The sequence below is a fragment of the Geotrypetes seraphini genome, chromosome 6 (assembly GCF_902459505.1).
Source record: "Geotrypetes seraphini chromosome 6, aGeoSer1.1, whole genome shotgun sequence".
NCBI lineage: Eukaryota > Metazoa > Chordata > Amphibia > Gymnophiona > Dermophiidae > Geotrypetes > Geotrypetes seraphini.
The window spans coordinates 31089280-31109292 of record NC_047089.1 but is presented as its reverse complement, the minus strand read 5'-3'; the positions used below and the strand labels follow the sequence as shown (position 1 = coordinate 31109292).

Below are 20013 nucleotides of genomic sequence, written 5' to 3'. Positions count from 1 at the left end.
CTCTCTCTGGCTCCCCGGCTCTCTGCCGTGACCTGCTCTCTGCCTCCCCGGCTCTCCTAATCTCCGCCGTGACCTACTTTATGCCTCCCCCAACTCTCTCTCTGGCACCCCGGCTCTCCGCCACAACCTGCTCTCTGCCTCCCCGACTCTCTCTCTCTGGCTCCCCTATGAGCGTTGGAGCTAATACCGCAGTGGCCAGCGCTAAACTAGCCCAATGCGAAATGTGCAGTACACATAATCAGGGGCGAAATGTGTGGGGGCAAAACATCCAGGGGGCGAAATGTGTGGGGGCGAAATGTGTGGGGGCGAAACATCCGGGGGGCGAAATGTGCGGGGGCGAAATGTGAGGGGCGAATTGCTGGGGGCGAAATGTGGGGGGCGAAACTTCCGTGAACCGGCACCCCCAGGAGTACCAAATTACAGTAGTCAAGAACTGTCGCTTGCAGAACTAATTTAAACAGATGAACCGACAGATAGGGCCTAAGTCCATTCACCAAAGTTGAAAAAACACTTTCCGTACTACGGCCAAGAGCACCCAAGTATTTCACCTCCTGCAATACCGGCACAGTCTCACCCAGCAAATCAAGAGAAACTGGCATATCTGGGCCAAACGATCGTTATGCCGAAGTCTGGTGCCACCCCTAACCATACCCCCTTCCAGGCTTCGGCATCACTATGCGCCAATAGCCAACAGTGATGGCTGTTTTTTTTTTTTTTATCAAGCACCATTTCATTGGTTTTAGATGGCATGGTTAATTACCAATGACTTGGTTTATCACCAATAAATGCAATTAAGTTAGGCAGCGGTAGGATGCCTATTGCCCCCTAACTTTCAGCGCCACAAGAATCTGGCCCTAGGTGTATTACCCTCGATGGAGACTGCCCCAACTTCGTTGGTTGGGCTGAGGACTTTTCAGGGGCCCCTTGTAAAAGCAAAACTATTTCACTTGAACGGGTGACATCTTTCTTCCAAAATAACACAACAAAAATGCTGAACTATATGAAACTAATTTCGTTTCTGAAACTACTTTCAAGTTGGCACCAGAAAAACCCAATAAGAATTACAAAAAGTTGGATCAGTAACCCATTGTTCTAATCATAGAACCAACACATTGGAACACATATGGCCGGGGGGGAGGTGTTTAAATTCATAACTCTGTACAAGGGTACAAAGTAGGGGCTTTATTGGTTTATTAAAGTATGTGTATATTTTCACTTTGAAGAATGGAGTGGCCTAGTGGTTAGAGCTGCTGCCTCAGCATCCCTGAGGTTGTGAATTTGATCCCGGCCTGCTCCTTGTGGACTCTGGACAAGTCGCTTAATCCCTCCATTGCCCCAGGTACCACAGTTAGATTGTGAGCCTGCCAGGACAGATAGGGAAAATACTTAAGAGCACCTGATTACTATTCAGTATATTGTAGACCACTTTGGGTGAAACTCTTCATGAAAAAGGTAGTTAATAAATCCAAATGAAAATTGCCCTAGATCAGGGATGTCAAAGTCCCTCCTCGAGGGCACCAATCCAGTCGGGTTTTCAGGATTTCCCCAATGAATATGCATGAGATCTATTAGCATGCAATGAAAGCAGTGCATGCAAATAGATCTTGTGCATATTCAATGGGGAAATCCTGAAAACCCGACTGGATTGCGGCCCTTGAGGAGGGACTTTGACGCCCCTGCCCTAGATAAACCATGCATTTAAGGTGTAGAAACTTATCACACTTTAGAAAAAGGGCCCCTAAATGACTTTTAAAAATTGGTTCTTTCTACCTTCACCAATCATAAGAACATAAGAACAGCCTTACTTGGTCAGACCGATGGTCCATCAAGCCCAGTAGATCTTTCTCACGGTGGCCAATCCAGGTCCCTAGTACCTGGCCAAAACCCAAGGAGTAGCAACATTCCAGCATCTCAAAGACTAGCAAGATTCCGGAACCTCAATGAGAGCAACATACCAGAGCTGAGATTGTAATGTTATAATACCTCACTCATTCCACAGTGCCTCAGAGTGATGTTACAATGGCTTGATTGTCCTATACTTGGCACACATAAGAGCATAAGAACAGCCATACTGTGTCAGACCAATGGTCCATCAAGCCACAAACTCGATCTCTTCTATCCTGTTATTGTGACTCCAATTCTTTATGATGTGGATATTACAGTGTTTCCTTGTATCAAGTCCTCTTATTGAGGTATATTATTATATTATTCAGATGCTGTAGACGTATATGTGATGTACTTCCATTTTTTTTTTGATGAATGTTCCCTTAATATTTACAATTTAAATATGTTATGTTATGGAATATGTTGAGCATTTCTTGTATTGTTTAAAAACAATTTTTTTTCAATAAAATTTCATGGTAAAAAAACAATTAATTTCCTTGTGATAAGATCCCAAAAAATCAATATATGGTGAGAATTCTATTTACTAATATGACAACATTCACTATAGAGCAAAAATACTTTCATTATATATATATATATATATATATATATATATATATATATATATATATATATATATATATATATATAAAAGATGCAGTGGTTGCACATTAGTTCTTGAACTCAGTCACAATTGCTCTAAGTATATCGAAAATACTTTCTAATAATATTTAAATATTCAAGTAAACATATCTTGAAAGTGTTTTTTTTGCTGAATTCACACAGTCTCTCTAAAAATAGGCAGGAAATGACTCTTGAATCCAACATGGCGCTGGTTTCATGATACACTACACACACAAACAGGAGATTCTGCCTCCTCAAGGTAGAACAAAGAGAAGCAAAAGAGTTGACCTCGGTGCTCAATTATTTATTCATTCAAGACCCAACACAGCTGATTAGCTTTTATAGGTCATCCTTTCAAATCACCATTCATTTATTTACATTTTGATTGTTTCACTATATGAGGAGATTTGAAAAACAAATTCTTCTCATTGAGGATAAGACAACTGAGGCAGGCCATAAGGCCGAAACATGTACATGTCAGGTCTTGAATGAATAAAAAGATTGAGCACCAAGATTGCCTCTTTTGCTTCTCTTCATGATACACTATGTCAGGGATTAGCGAGACTTACATAGTTGGAATCCATTTGATCAGTCAAACTATAAACATCAAGAAATAAAGCCGTCATATCTGTATAAACCAACTCATGATCACCTCAGCAATACTGCCCACATCCACCACAGCTTGCTAAAATCCATGCTTTTTTTAACTTCTTGACTTTTTAACCTGAAAGGCTGCCTCTACAAGAAATTTCTCGACAGATCCCTTGCATTCCAAGCGGGCAAATGGAACAAATGCCTCACAGCACTCATCTCCAACTCCCCCCCCTACCAAATGTTCAGGAAGTCAATCAAAACCTACCTTTTTGATAAATTCCTCTAACTTCTCCCCACACTGTTCCTTGCCTCCTCCTCGGACCTTGACTTACCTCAGACTCTCGACTCCTCCAATCCTGTCAGCCACCAAATGGCTTAACAAAATGGATCACCCTATCCAACTAATCACCCCTTCTTCGTTACCTCCCTTACTAAATGCTTCTGCTCTGCTTTATCGAACTCCGCAGTATATAGTACCACCGTATGTAACACTACTGTATGATCTCCGCTATATATATGCAACTTACAACAAATGTAACTTCTCTACAATAGTAACCGACCTGAAAAATAACTTCACCGTAAATGTAGCGTCGCCGAAAATGTAAATGTAGCTATGCTAAAAAAAAAAAATGTGTAACTTCGCTGTAATGTACAGTCTCTTCATCTGTTAACCGCATAGAACTTCCATGGTAATACGGTATACAAAAATAAAAAGTGATGGGTACCCACTTTTACACCGGAGCAGTAAGTAACAATCCTGAGGTGGCGAACCAAAACTCCGCTTCTAAGTCCGAGGTAAGTACCCTTACTGCAAAAGATTCGCAAGGAGACACCTTAACTCATAAGGAGCTTAGTAAACACCAAGGGTGGAGAGCTATGTATGTTAACGCACACAGCCTGGGGAATAAACTTCTAGAACTGGAAACAGAAATGGTTAATGCAGACTTAAACGTGGTGGCTGTGTCCGAAACATGGTTCACGGACTCTCATGGGTGGGATATGACTATACCAGGATACAACTTGCTTAGCCAAGACAGAGAGGGTAAGTTAGGAGGAGGGGTAGCACTTTACATCAAAGAGCACATTAAGACAACCAGGATCACGGATGTCAAGTATACTGGGGAATCTATCTGGGTAAACCTGGCCAGAGGCGGAGAAAAATGCCTGTACCTTGGTGTGGTATACAGACCTCCTAGACAATCGGAGGACAAAGACGCAGAATTAATCGAAGACATTGAGAATATCACCTTGCGGGGGGATGTTGTTCTATTAGGAGACTTCAATATGCCTGATGTAGACTGGAACACACTCTCAGCGACAACTTGTGATAGCAGGAGGATATTAGCGTTCATGAAGGGAGTACAGCTCAAACAAATGGTGCTAGAGCCTACTAGGGCCCAGGCCATCCTGGACCTGGTACTTACGAACGGGGAAAGCGTCTTGGAGGTCTCGGTGGGAGAAACGCTAGCCACCAGTGACCATAACATGGTATGGTTTAACCTTAGGAAAGGCTTCCCTAGATCTCAAACAAGAACAAGGGTACTCAATTTCCGGGGCACTGACTTCGCACGCATGGGAGATTTCGTTCATCAGACACTACAGGTTCAAGAAGTAACTGATAATGTGGAAGCTATGTGGTCAACCTTGAAGTCGACCCTTCATGAGGCAACTATCCGCTACATTAAATCGGTAAATAAACAACAAAGAAACAAGAGACCCAAATGGTTCACTGATGAGGTCTCGTACCGCGTCAAGGAGAAGAAAAGAGTATTTCACTTATACAAACGCACCGGGGAGAAGGAAGCAAACATTGAATACAAGACAAAGTCTGCAGCGGTCAAAACAGCAGTCAGGGAGGCCAAACTTCGAATGGAAGAAACTCTAGCGAAGAACATTAAGAAAGGGGACAAATCCTTCTTCAGGTACATTAGTGACAGGAAGAAGAACACAAATGGGATAGTACGCCTTAGAACGCCAGACGGGAATTATGTGGAAACAGATTCCGATAAAGCCAAACTGCTGAATGATTACTTCTGCTCGGTCTTTACCTGCGAAGCACCAGGGCATGGGCCAAGGCTGGAAACAAAGCAAAGCATGGAAGATCCATTTCAGAATTTTGAGTTCACAATTGCTGATGTGTACAGAGAACTGTCAAGACTCAAGGTGAACAAAGCCATGGGACCGGACAATTTGCACCCACGAGTGCTCAGAGAGCTATGCGATGTTCTAGCGAAACCGTTGGCCATGCTCTTCAATCTCTCCCTAAGTACGGGGAGAGTCCCCCTGGACTGGAAAACAGCTAACATCGTTCCTCTGCACAAAAAGGGATGCAGAGCAGAGACTGCGAATTACCGACCAGTGAGTCTCACATCAATAGTATGGAAACTCATGGAAACTCTACTTAAAGGTAAATTAGACACGATAATGGATGAAGGGAATCTAAGGGATCCCTGTCAACATGGATTCACCAGAGGCAGGTCATGCCAATCCAATCTTATACGCTTCTTTGATTGGGTGACAGGAAAGCTGGACTCGGGAGAGTCTCTGGACATAGTATACTTGGATTTCAGCAAAGCGTTTGACAGTGTCCCACACCGTAGACTACTAAACAAGATGAAATCGATGGGTTTAGGTGAGAAGCTAACTGCATGGTCAGTGATTGGCTGAGTGGAAGACTTCAGAGGGTGGAGGTCAACGGCACCCTCTCTGAGACATCGGAGGTGACTAGCGGAGTACCACAGGGCTCAGTCCTGGGACCATCCCTTTTCAACATATTCATAAGGGACTTGACCCGAGGGCTTCAGAGTAAAGTAACACTGTTCGCCGATGACGCCAAACTGTGTAATATAGTAAGTGAAAGCAATCTCAAGGATAGTATGACGCAGGATCTGATCACGTTGGAAAACTGGTCCTCGACATGGCAGCTGGGCTTCAACGCTAAGAAATGTAAGGTCATGCATCTCGGCTGCGGAAATCCATGCAAAACTTACACCTTAAACGGGGAAACACTAGCTAGGACTTCAGAAGAACGGGACTTGGGAGTAATCGTCAGTGCAGATATGAAGGCCGCCAAACAAGTGGAGCAGGCCTCATCCAAGGCAAGGCAAATGTTGGGATGTATCAATAGAGGCTTCATCAGCCGCAAACCTGAAGTCATAATGCCGCTTTACAGAACCATGGTGAGACCTCACCTGGAATACTGTGTGCAATTTTGGAGACCACACTACCAAAAAGATGTGCTTCGAGCTGAATCTGTCCAGCGAATGGCCACTAGAATGGTCTCCGGACTCAAGAGTCTCTCATACGAAGAAAGACTGGGCAAACTACAGCTATACACTCTTGAGGAGCATAGAGAAAGGGGAGACATGATTGAGACATTTAAGTACATCACAGGTCGTGTCGAGGCAGAAAGCGATATATTCTTCCCCAGGGGACCCTCAGTCACAAGGGGGCACCCGCTCAAACTCAGAGGAGGGAAATTTAATGGTGACACCAGGAAGTATTTCTTCACAGAAAGGATTGTAGATCACTGGAACAAACTTCCGGTGCAGGTGGTCAAGGCCACCAGCGTGCTCGACTTTAAGAATAAATGGGACATCCACGTGGGATCCCTATGGGGGTCGAGCTAAGGATCTGGGTCATTAGCACTCAGACTTGATGGGGTGGGTCAGAAGAGTGGGCAGACTTGATGGGCTGTAGCCCTTTTCTGCCGTCATCTTTCTATGTTTCTATGTTTCTATTGTTGGCTACAAATCTGTAGTTTATCGTTTTGCTGCATCACAACGCTCTAGATGCCCCAAATTGCCTCAGCCACAACAAAAAAATACCCTCTGAAAACGCCACTGGTTTCCCATCTTATTCGTGAGAACGAGATACAGTAAAAGCATTCTGTCGAATTAAAAATTGCAAGCTCATAGCTGTCTCAAGCTCATCAATTGTTCATCTTTTCGCTGTTTCCTCTGCCCAGTTTCCTATCTCCTTGGCAGTTCTTCCCTCATTGAGCCACTATGGCTAAATAATTTCTCTTTTCCATTGTATAATTCTTTGGCACTGTTCCTATCCCGGCGGGACATTCATTTCTCCTCACTTGTCTTTGATAGTTCTATTCCAATCGTCAGCAATTTTTCATTATGTGGCTACATATTTTGAACAGTACGGTAGTTAACCTGTCAGTATAATGGTGCGCCTCATTCCTTCCCCATCTATTATAAGACTCTCTATCAAATTTCACCATGATTGTACATGAATATTGGGATATGTTTGCACAGAAGACATAAAAGCCGTTATACAGTATTGTTTTTCACAAAGGATTCTGTTCAGAGAACACTAAGCTTGAGGCTCCACTTTGACTGCCTCTCACTTCTAATAGTTCATTATATTATCCACTGAGTCATCATCCATCTGTCCCTTTTTTAAAAAAAAAATCTTGAAATCGGCATATGTTTCATACACAAAAATGTGTTTGGCTATACCTAAGCAAGCAATCAGTTGTTTCAATGTTCGTCAATTATGATTCCAGCATTCTTTTTTTTTTTTTTTTAATTATTACAAAAATCATCATTATTTATTTTGGGTTCTTCATTAACGCTTTTAATTCTCATTTTCTAACATATAATACGAATCCCTCTAAATGCGGCTTCATCTGTACCTCCGGATGCAAGCGCTATCACCTCCTAGGCTGCGATGCTTCCTTAATCCTCCGCATGTACAAAAAAGACATTTGTGAAACGGTAAAAGAACATGATGAGGAAGCAGCAGGGTTCAGAAATAAATAGCTCTGACAAATATGGTGACAGTCAATAGGATCGGGATAAAAAGGTTTTTAACAGCTGGCATGAATAGCACAATAACTGAATAATATCCTGCAGGCATGGATATGTTCACTTCTCTCTCCTCTTTCCTTCTGACACAGATGGGATCCAGCTCATGCTTTTCTGCTATTGTCGATAACGAGATAAAAGTAAGTTTTCCGGTCCACATAATAATTCTTATAGGGGGTCCTTTTACTAAGACGCGCCAGCCGTTTTAGCGTGGGCTAAACGCTAACGCATCCACAGGATATAATGGAGACATTAGCATTTAGCACGCACTAAAATGACTAGCGCCTTAGTAAAAGGACCCCATAATCATGTGTACAGAGCGACCAGGTGTGCATTTGGGTGCATGCAATGGAGGCGGCATAAGCAAATTAATCTCATGCATTTCGATTGTGGAAATCTTGGAAAACCTGACTTTTAGCTGTCCCTCAGGTTGGGCAGACTGGATAGACCCTTCGGGTCTTTATCTGCCGTCATCTACTATGTTACTCTGACATCCAATAAAATGTTTGAGAATGACTGCAATTTTTTTTTTTTTTTGGAACAATGTAAGCAAAGCTGATTGATGTTTGTAATTGTAATTGGAAAATGTATGGTAAAATTTGACCTCGACTGTGTAGGTTTACTTGTAAGCCACTTAGGAGATAAGCAGATAATAAGTTATTTAAATAAATAATAAATACCACGGAGGCAAAGCATTCAGATCTTTCTCATGCATATTCATTGAGGATATATTGAAAATCTGATGAGGTTAGGTGTGCCTCAAGGTTCAGAAGTACTGATCTAGAACATCTGACAAAAACCTAAATAGCAGAAACATTCCATGTTATTGATCCAGGGCAACCAGTGGCTTCCCCCATGTTGTCTCAATAGCAAACTATGGATTTTTCCTCCAGGAACTGGTCCAAACCTTTTTTTTTTTAACAAGTTATGTTAATTGCTGTTACCACATCATATAGCATAATTAGGGGTTCTTTTACTGAGCTGCGGTAAGCACTAATGTATGCTCAAAGCAGATTTAAAAAAATACTACTATAGGGTGGTGCTCAGGCAGCCCAAGGCAGTTTTGGGATCAGCGTGCACTTCCTATGCAATAAAAAATATAATTTGATTTTTAGCATTGGGGGATGTGTCCCGCACTAATTGGTTAGCATAGCTACATCACTAACTAATTAGCACTAACTAATTATCTCATGAACCCTTAGGGGGGAATTCATGAAAGGGTGTTAAGTGCATTAGTGCATGCTAACTGCTAAAGATGCCCTTATGAATATAATGGGTATCTTTAACAGTTAGCATGCACTAATGCAACTGCATGCGCTAACACATGCCGCTGTAGAGGCTTCTGTCATGGCCCGGAGTGCTGAATGCTCTCTGATGCTGTTCCGATGCTCACAGAATTCCTACGAGTGTCGGAGCATTTAGGGCACTGGGCCACAATAGAAACCTCTACTTCTGCTTAGTGAAAGAGGACCTTAATATGCTATCATGAATCACCCCCTCCTTACTGCCTAGAAAACAGATGTCGGTAATTGTACACACACTAATAAAGTGTGTTTGCCATAAATAGGAATAATTAAAACTAAGATCATTTTACCGCTGTGATAAAAGTGGCCCCTGTGCAGCAAAGACCTGCGCTGGAGATAGCGAGGGCCTCAGGGGCGTACCTAGGGTATGTGGCACCCGGGGCCCATCATTCTTTGACACCCCCCCCCCTCCATCTATATGAAAAATATGATTTTTAGTAACAATCCACATATCGCACAACAAGAGTGTACCTAGGAAAAGGCAGCATCTTAAACACTGCAGTGAGCACTAGAACACCAACACATACATTGTAAAACTAAACAAGCCAGATCCCGCACAGTTAATTGATCCTGTAGTCAATACCAACTGAAAACTATGCTCTTTTCATACACACAGAACAGAGATACACCCTCGCCCAATATGGAATAATCACAAACTAAAAATAGAAATATGTAGACAAAAGTTAAACTGAACTGCCAAGAAACCAGACCCTGGATATAATGCAACACCACAAAAACAGCAACACATGTCCTCTAATACAGTGCAAAATATAAAGACAGTAGATGTAAATTTGAAAAAACTGATACATAACAATCACCACTTTACAAATTAACAAATAAAAATAAAACAAATAATGAGAAATAAAAATACCATTTTATTGGACTAATCCCCATAAGCTCGGTCCTCATCCCCACAAACCACCTGATTCCATCCACACAAGCCTTGAATTGTTTATATTAAAGTATAAAAAGAAACAATATTCTGTACAATTGTCAATTTATAAATCAGCGTCTTCTCCCCACTCTCTCTTCCCCATTTCCCTTCAGCGTCCTCAGCCCACTCTCTCTTCACTTTCCTTCAGCGCACGCACATAAAAACAAGCAAGTAATTTATATCATTTTCATTCTATTCATTCATAGAAATTAAAGTCTAAATAATGCCAGTCACATAACAAAACATGATTTTACAAAAATAATTCCCTGCAGTCAAGCCTGCAAGGATTACTAGATGTCTTTCAGCAGCTCCCCTCCCTCCCTCCCCCTTACCTTTGTGACCAAGTCAAAATGATCTACCAACAATAAAATTTTAAAAACACAAAGCACGCTGTACGCAGAGAAAATGTTAATTATCATTTATATTCCGCGGGTTTTCAAAGAGGTCAAGGCAGATGACTTTATGCAATGTCACCTCAGTAACAACTATACAAAAATAGACAAATATTCCCCCTCCCTTTTTACTAAAACGCAATAGCGGTTTTAGCGCAGGGAGCTGCGCTGAATGCCCCACGCTGCTTTCAACGCTCATAGGCTCCCTGCGCTAAAAAATGCTATTGTGGTTTAGTAAAAGGGGGCTATAGTGCAAAATATAGACAGCATATATAAATTCTCAAAGCAGACACATTTTGATCATTAAATTGAAAATAAAATCATTTTTCCTACCTTTGGTGATTTCATCAGTCTCTGGTTGCACTTTATTCTTCTGACTGTGCATCCAATATTTTTTCCCTTCTTTCAGCCTCCTGTATGCTTCCTCTCCTCCAGACCTCATTCCCTCCCCAAACTTTTTCTTTGTTCCACCCTGCCCCTTCTTTCTTTTTCTCTCTCTCCATATCCCCTTTCTTTCTGTATGTCTGTTTTTTTCTCTCTCTCCGTGCCCCATTTCTTTCTTTGTTTCACCCTACCCCCTTCTTTCTTTCTCTCCATACCCTCTTTCGTTCTATATGTCTGTCTTTCTCTCTCTCTCTCCGTGCCCCATTTTTCTTTGTTTCACCCTGCCCCCTTTCTTTCTTTCTGGCTCCCTGTCCCCCCCTTTCTTTCTTTCTCCCTGCCCTCCCCTATGCCACCACCATTGGGAAAATGCTGCCACCGCCACTGGGGAATAGGCTGTCACTGCCGCCATTGGGAACAGGCCGGCGCCGAGTTCGCCCTGCTTCTCTTCCCCACGGGGCCGGCCAACTCTCGCCACCTGACATCGATTGGCTGGCCCAGAACATCCTCTCCGATGTCAGAATTGATGCGGGTGGCGAGAGTTGGTCGGCCCCACAGGGAAAAGTAGGGAGAACTCGGCGCCGGCCTGTTCCCGATGGCGGCGGTGGCACTCAAGTGGCTAAAGAGCCGCAGTTTGCCGGCCTAAGGAGAACACTGGAGGGTGGCCAGATGTGCACCCCCTTGGGACGTAAACCCGGGGCGGATCGCCCCCCCCACCCACCCTCACCTTGGTATGTCACTATCTGTACCTCACTCCCTCCCTATGACCAAAAATTCTCCTTTCTTCTATTCCCCGTGTACACAACCATCTCTTTCCCTCCCTTCCTCTCTCCCAAGTCCATGCCTTCTGTGTCCAAAAACCCATTCCATCTCCCACCTCAGCATCTCTTTCCCTCCCTTCCTCTCTCCCAAGTTCATGCCTTCTGTGTCCAAAAACCCATTCCATCCCCCACCTCAGCATCTCTTTCCCTCCCTTCCTCTCTCCCAAGTTCATGCCTTATGTCCAAAACGCACTCCCTCCCCCCTTTTGTGTTCCGCGTTTGCCTCCCAGCCCATATTTGCAACTTTCTCAGCAAAACGGAGCTCGAGCCGCGAGGCTTGTCTTCTGTTTCCTGCCTGCCCTGCCGCACACAAATAGCCGACCGGAAGTATTCTCCGACATCAGCGCTGACGTCGGAGGGCAGGCTTTGCTTAAGCCCTCCCTCCGACGTCAGCGCTGACATCGGGGAAGACTTCCGATCAGCTATATGTGAGCGGCAGGGCAGGTAGGAACAGAAGACGAGCCTCGCGGCTCAAGATGTATTTAACTCCGTGGGTCCCCCGTCCAGCTCTCTCCTATGCACCCCCTTGGGGCGTGCACCTGGGGCGGACCGCCCCCCCCCCACCTAGGTACGCCACTGGAGGGCCTCTTAAAGTTTTGCTACAGAGCAGAGAAGAGCCCTTACTATAGAACTAGGAACAGAGATTTTAAAAATCCATAGTCTAATTTTAGGAAAAAAAACATGATGAATTCATTTTCTTTCCAAACAGGTTAGCTTTGTACATACCATGACAGTAATGAACCTCACTCCTTAGCTAGGGTATAATTGAGCATGATTTCAGTCTCTCAAATTAACTGTGTGAAGGAACACTTGTGCCCTAGCAGATATGACAGAAAGAAGAGAGAAACCTGAAGCATGAAGCCAAACTAATCCTAGGAAAGCAGTATGAGGGAGAATGTATTGCTCAAGGAAAGTGCTGACTCATGGAACTCAACCCGTTGCTCCATAGAAAGGATATCAAGCTCAGAGAAGATTCAATAGAGAGGGGGAGAAAGAACCAGTTCTCCAGCTCAATATCAACGTGCAGAAAAAAACAATTGTGCTAATTTTTAGTTCTTTTTTTTTGTAAATTTTGACACATTTGCTGACATTTTTCAGTAACTGGTACATCTGCAACCTTTGCCTTTCTTACCCTATGCCTCAATAGCAAGAGAAAACAATAAAGAGACTGAGTGGAATGTAAAAACTACAGCTTTACTGCCAAAATCCTGACCAGGGACTCTACCCTTGTATCTAAGACATAAAACTGACACCATCTAACACATTATCTCTAACCTTGCCGTACCCTAGCTCACCCTACACAATAAAGACTAATTCTCTTGCATCATGAGGCCCAGTTTTCCTGGTGACCTGTCACTGCCCAAGCAGAAGGTAAAAAAGCAGAGAGAGAGTGACCCAAAGTACAAGCACAAAGAGGCCTTTAAGTTTGGGCAATCAAACTTCAATTTATTAATGGACCCGACGTGTGCTGTGCTTTGGTGTGCCCGCCTGTGTCAATATAACGTAACATTATACTTATAGACCGCTTTACCAAAAAGTTCTACGCGGTTTACAAAAGATTATAAACGATAAACATAATCGTATATTTGAATAAGTCAGCTAGTCAGGTATTTAGAGAAAAGGTGGAGGGGTATAATAAAAAAAAAAAAACCATCTAAGTCCCCTTTTGGCCTAAGGCCTTAAACGTTGAAAGTAGAAGCATAGAAAATGTCCATTATCAAAAAAAAGTCCAAAAGGAGGTTTTTTTTGATAATGGCCTGCCTCTACGTTCAGCTGTTTAAACACCCAGACTACCACTACGTCTACACTAACACCATATAATCAACCTAAAAAAAGCCTAAGTCCCAAACGACCAAAACAAGAGCTTTTAGGCAAAGGAGGAGCCAGTCCTTCGCCTATAAGCTGGATTCTGTAACCGGTGTCTGTCAAAAACAACACCGGTTACAGAATCCCCCCCTACAACAATTGGGGCAAGAGGGAGCCCAAGCCCTCTTGCCCTATGGCACCCCCAAACTGCCCGACACTATCAGAGAAAGAGGGAGCCCAAGCCCTCCTGCTCCGCGGCACCCCCGAACCCCCAATGAAGATTGGGGCAAGAGGGAGGCCAAGCCCTCTTGCCCCGTGGCACCTCCGACCCCCCCCCCCCGACATGATCAGGTAGGAAGGAGCCCAAGCCTTCCTGCCCTAGACGCAAGGGCTCCCCCTGAACCCCCGATCGCCCCCCGCCAACCCGCGACACCCCCGCCGACATCATGACCCCCCTCCCCGTACCTTCAAAAACATTGGTCGGACGGACGGGTGCCAAGCCCGTCCATCCGACAGATCAGCCATCCGTTGAATGGCTGGCCTTAGGACCTGATTGGCCCAGGTGGCTCAAATTCTGCCCACAGGTGGGGCCTGAGACGCCTGGGCCAACCGGAATAGGCCCAGTAGGCTTAGGCCCCTCCTATGGGCAAGGCCTTAGGCACATGGGCCCAACCCAGCCCATATGCCTAAGGCCCCACCAACAGGAGGGGGCCTAAGCCTACTGGGCCTATTGAGGACCGGAGTTCCCTATCCCTGCTCTAGGGTATACATATTCAGGGCTTCCAGTCTCTCCTCATACGTCTTCTGGCGCAAACCTCCTATCATTTTGTCAGGGGATGTCAGAGGAGAACACCGAGACCGGCGTGAGGAGCAGATTGGAGCATGCACGGTGGGGGGAGGAGTGGGAAGGAGCGGGGGTGAAGAGGTGCCAGCGCCCTCACCAAGACGCCACTGTGGTATAAATATGTAAATAGGAGACAACAGCTGAAAGGCTCAGGCACAACAAAGCAAGGAGATTTTTCTAAAAGTAGTCTTATCAAATGTGGCCTTGCTTTCTGCCCGTGTGTTTAGTTTTCACCATTAAGGGGCTTCTATATCACGATTTACTTGTGTACGCATCTACAAATAATGAAAACAAACAAAAAAAAAACCCAAGCACTTGCACATTTGGCAATATTTAGCAATAGTCAGAATTGGTGCGCAATCATTATCACTGCCCACTATAGAATCACAGGCTTCTTTGGAGAAACTTCACTTATAACACATTTATAACACACTTATACACTTATAACACTTATAACACACTTATACACTTACACTTATAACACATTATTATTTAAAAAGTATGTTACCAGTTCCAAGAGGTTTCCAAAGGGATTGCTTCAGATCAGTCCAAATATGTTCCTGGAGGTATTTGTAATCCAAAATTACACCATGTTTAGTTGTTCATAATGTAATCAGAAAACAGGAGCACCTGTGTAGAAAGTATTTAAAATGTCTTCATTAGATTATATGATCAGCTTGAAATAACCTGTCAAATCACAACCAATTATTTCAAATGCCATTCAAAAGAAGAGTTATCATCCATACAATGTGCTTGTAACCCAGGAGTCCTTAACAAGACACACGCAGGCTCTGAACAGCTAATTACACTGAGCATGCATTGGGTTACCATATTTAATGACAGACAAACTCAGATACATGTCCATGCCCATTCCATCCCCATCCCCGCCTTGTTCAGCCTCCAACCCGCCCCAGTCTCACCCTGTTCTGCCTCTAGTCCCGCCCCCACCAAAACCTCATCTCTTTTATCCCAACTTCCAGGCCACGTCTGGAGGGCCTCCAGTATGCGTGGATTTAGAATGACAAGGGGGAAAAAAAATTATCACCGTTCCCGCCCTATCCCCGTGAGCTTGTCCCTGTCCCGTCCCCGCGGGCTCAGTCCCCATCCCCACCCTGAAAACTGTCAGATCCCAGGTTATTGACAGCTATTCCGATTCATCAATCCACATGTCAGTCCTTACGGTTTAATTCCAAGATTCAAATTGTCGAGTCTAAGATCTTCTGGAAGCATTGGCTGCAGGCAGATATACACACACTAGATGATGTGCTATCAAATAGGAAAATGCTTGATTTTTCACGACTGCAACAATCATTCGGTATTTCAAAATCTCAAGCATATAAGTGCTTGCAGTTGAAGCAGGCCATTCGCAAGGGGTTCCTCGATTGGCAAAATTTTAAAAATCAGTATAGCTTGCTGGGCCTGTGCTTCCAGACAGATTTGCTAGGGCATCAGGCAGCCAAGTGGTATAAATTAATATCTGATTATATTAATAAGAAACCAAAAACAAGCTTGAGAGATATTTGGAGCATTGAGATTAAGCAGCAGATTTCTGCTACTTGATGGCCACGGATTTGGACTTGGAGGATGAGATGTACAGCATCAGCATCTATGAGACAGACTTGGGGCTCCTTTTATCAAGGAGTGGTAGGTGGTTAACGTGCGGAATACCGCACGTTCAACTGCCTGCCGCGCTAGTTGCTAACGCCTCCATTGACGAGGCGTTAGGTTTTTGGCTTGCTGGGGGGTTAGCGCGTGATGAAATGTCCGACGCACTAACCCCCATAGCACACCTTGATAAAAGGAGCCCTTGTTTTTTTCTGTTGTATAGAATTTTCTGGACCCCTGTTCGGTTGCAAAAGTTAGATAGTTCCAAGTCAAACAGATGCTGGCACTGTCATCTCGATATAGGGACACTGGATTATCTATTGTTCTATTGCCCCTTGATACTTAAATTTTGGAGATCTATATGGGGTCATATTACTATGATCCTGGAAGTTCCTTTGTCATTGACATATGATGTTGTGTTGTTTGGAACATTATTAATGCCCAAAAGTCCAATCAATGCAAATCAGAATAGGCTGATTCTTGTCATGACAGGAGTTGCTATGCAGCTGATCATGAAAAACTAGAAAAATTGGGATACTATAAATTATTGTTTTTGGTGGGAAACTTTATGCCAAATTTATAAATTTGAACATATGAATTTGTTAAAATTGGGACACTATAATAAATTCAAAGCAATTTGGGATCCATTAACAAAATTTTGTATGAAATGAACATTTCTGTTATGCACATCCAGGAAGGGTGGGTGGGAGGGTGCGAGAGGGGGGGGGTTGTTATATATATTTATTATATTATTTGATTGTATTGAGTGCTGATTATTGTAATATTTGTTTGTTAATCTGTTGCACTTAATGTTGGCTTTTGAAAATGAACAAAGATTAAAAAAAAAAAATAGTCTTCCCATGCGGGTATCAGCAACCTAACGGTTTTTTTCTATAGGGCATTCGCCACTGTGGGCACTTGAGGCCACAGTTCCCCAGTAAAGAAGAAAGATGAGTTACAAGAATTAAATACTAACGTAATTGGAAAGAAAGAGTTTACTTCTCATTAATATCACAGAAAAAGGGTATTGTGTCATTGACAGAAATCAAATAAGATAGTACAATGTTATGGAAGTCAACAAAAAAAAAAGATATTGTGGTATTGAAAGGAGATTGTTGTAAAAAAAAAAAAAAAAAGAAAGAAAGAGATTTTAGATGGTAAATAGAAAAATGAAAGAAGCAGGGTAAGGAAGAAAGGACCACAAGGGAATGGGAGAATGAGACAAGTAAGGTGCTGAACAGAAGAGTTACAAAGGTGGAAAGAGACAAGGAGAGAAATACGGAGGATGGAAAAGAAAAAGCAGAGTTGCGAAACAAATGCTAAGATCAGGAAAGCAGGTTATTCCCACTGTGTCACTTACCCCCTCTTCTACGAAACCGCGCTAGCAGTTTCTAGGGTGGGGAGTTGCGCTGAACGGCCTGCGTGGCTCCCGAGGCTCATAGAGTTTCTATGAGCGTCGGGAGCAGCACAGGCCATTCAGCGCGGCTCTCTGCGCTAAAAAAATGCTAGCGCGGTTTTGTAGAAGAGGCGGGTTAGACTCCTCCGTATATTCACAGGCTCTAATCCCACCTCTCCAGCTTTTAATGAAACTTCATTCGTTCTCTTTTGGGTTCTCCAAAATTATTTTATTCTTATTGTTATTTTTATTGCTCTTTACAGTACAATTTTCTTTTTAAGGTTAGTCTAAGTCTGGAAAATCAGATGACGGATTGTATATAATGAGCCTGAACAAGTTCCGTCCCTGGCAGTATTCAAATCCAGGCTAAAAGCCCACTTTGCCGAGTTGCTTTTAACTCCTAAACTCCACTCGCCTGTAAAGCACCCATGTCTGAGAAACTCCCTAACCCCCTACTTGTCCTGTTTGTCTGTTTGATTAGGCTGTAAGCTCTATTGAGCAGAGACTGTCTCTTGAATGTTTTAATGTACAGCGCCGAGTATGTCCAGTAGCACTATAGAAATGATTAGTGGTAGCACTAGCAGCTACGAGTAAGTCACAAACCTAAAGAAACAGATGAGAAACATCCTAGAATATTAAGGGCGTTCATAGTCATCGAGGTAGCTTCATAGATAGATATGTTCAATCGGTCTTTGGAGAGAAGGGTAATTCCAGAAGACAGGAGAAGGCCAAATGTCATCCAGGTTCTTGAAGATGTAATATCAGAGAGGATGCAGATACATACAGACCACTTAGTTTAAACTTGGCGGTGTTTAAATTAAAGGTTCTTTACTATTCTCTCTTTTAGCAGAGCTTTCATTAATCTAGTTGGCTTTAGGATCTAGAGTAGAGAATGACAAAATTTTTCCCCATCCCCGCAGGAACTCATTTTCCTGTCCCATACATGGTCACCGTACATGAAGGACACGGTACTACTCGAAAGGGTCCAGAGAAGAGTGACTAAGATAGTTAAGAGGCTGGAGGAGTTGACGTACAGAGAAAGATTAGAGAAACTGGGTCTCTTCTCCCTCGAACAGAGGAAATTGAGAGGGGACATGATCGAAACATTCAAGGATAAGGACAGGTTGTTCACCCTCTCCAAGGTAGGGAGAACGAGAGGGCACTTTCTAAAATTGAAAGGGGATAGATTCCGTACGAATATAAGGAAGTTCTTCTTCATCCAGAGAGTGGTAGAACACTGGAACGCTCTTCCAGAGTCTGTCATAGGGGAAAACACCCTCCAGGGATTCAAGACAAGTTAGACAAGTTCAAGACAAGAAGTTAGACAAGTTCCTGCTGAACCAGAACATAAGCAGATAGGGCTAGTCTCAGTTAGGGTGCTGGTCTTTGACCAGAGGGCCGCCGCGTGAGCAGACTGCTGGGCACGATGGACCACTGGTCTGACCCAGCAGTGGCAATTCTTATGTTCTTATGCTCTTTTCCTGTCCCTGCCCCATTCCTGCAAGCTCCATTCTCATCTGGAAAATCCTCAAACACTTTAAAATCATAAGCGTCCGAGGCTTGTGCGGTTATGACAGAACTTACAGGAATGGGACAGGGACAAAAACTCGCAGGGACGGGATGGGGAAATTGAGTTCCTGCAGGGACAGGGACAAATTTGTCCCCATGTCATTCTCTATGCTGCACCACTCTAGAAATCAAAACATAGTAAAAGTGAGCCAACAATAGCACAATGAAGCCATTGTGACATCACTGATGAGGTTGGCTCTTAGGCATTGGTGGAATGAGGCATTATGACATCACAATACCAGCTCTGGTCTGGTTATCAGAGGCTGAAATTTTTCATACTATTTATTTATTCAATTTTCGATACTGTTCTCCCAAGCAGAGAATGACATGGGGACAAATTTTTCCCAGTCCCCACAGGAACTCATTTTCCTGTCCCATCCCCATGAGTTCTTCTCCTGTCCCTGCCCCATTCCTGCAAGCTCCATTCTCATCTGCACAAGCCTGAAACACTTTAAAATCATGTGTTCGAGGCTTGTGCGGTTAAGGCAGAGCTTACAGGAATGGGGCAGGGACAGTGATAAAACTGTTGTATAGGAGGGTAAAAAGAAAATAAATTGAGCAGTAGTTCTGGGGATGGGACACAAAATGATTATTTGGATTAAAAAAAAATACTTGAATGGGTGAAAGTCCAGAAAGGGCACTGGTAATATAGTTCACTCTGAGGAAAAAAAGCCTTATCCATGGGCTTTGCCAGAGATTAGACTCAGAACATATCCTCTTCAATATTTCTATCATGCAGAGAGGTCAGGCATAAGCAAAATACTGTAAGGCATACTCTACAAAAGCATGAGAAGAGGTTGAGTGCTTTAAACATGCAGTTATCTGGTAGGGATACAAATGGGATCAATATGTAATGGAGAATAAGATAATGACATACACCAATTAAAAGAAAAACATCGAGCTAATCGCACTTGATTATTTCCTGGTATTGAAACAATATGACAAGAGAGCAGCCAGAGAGAGAGAGGAATGCTAGAGCACAAAATGAAAAGCATGATGTGGAGCCATGAAACTTACACATTATTCCACATTTTTTCTT

General features: G+C 43.4%; 1 protein-coding gene across 1 annotated transcript in view; it reads right to left on the bottom strand.

Moving 5' to 3' along the window:
- The window catches only part of CNTN5 (contactin 5), a 1460727-nt gene that overhangs the window by 1057336 nt on the left and 383378 nt on the right, over positions 1 to 20013 (bottom strand). Inside the window, 1 exon segment of the mRNA XM_033947995.1 lies at positions 14913 to 15034. The gene's annotated coding sequence lies outside the window, so the exon portion shown is untranslated.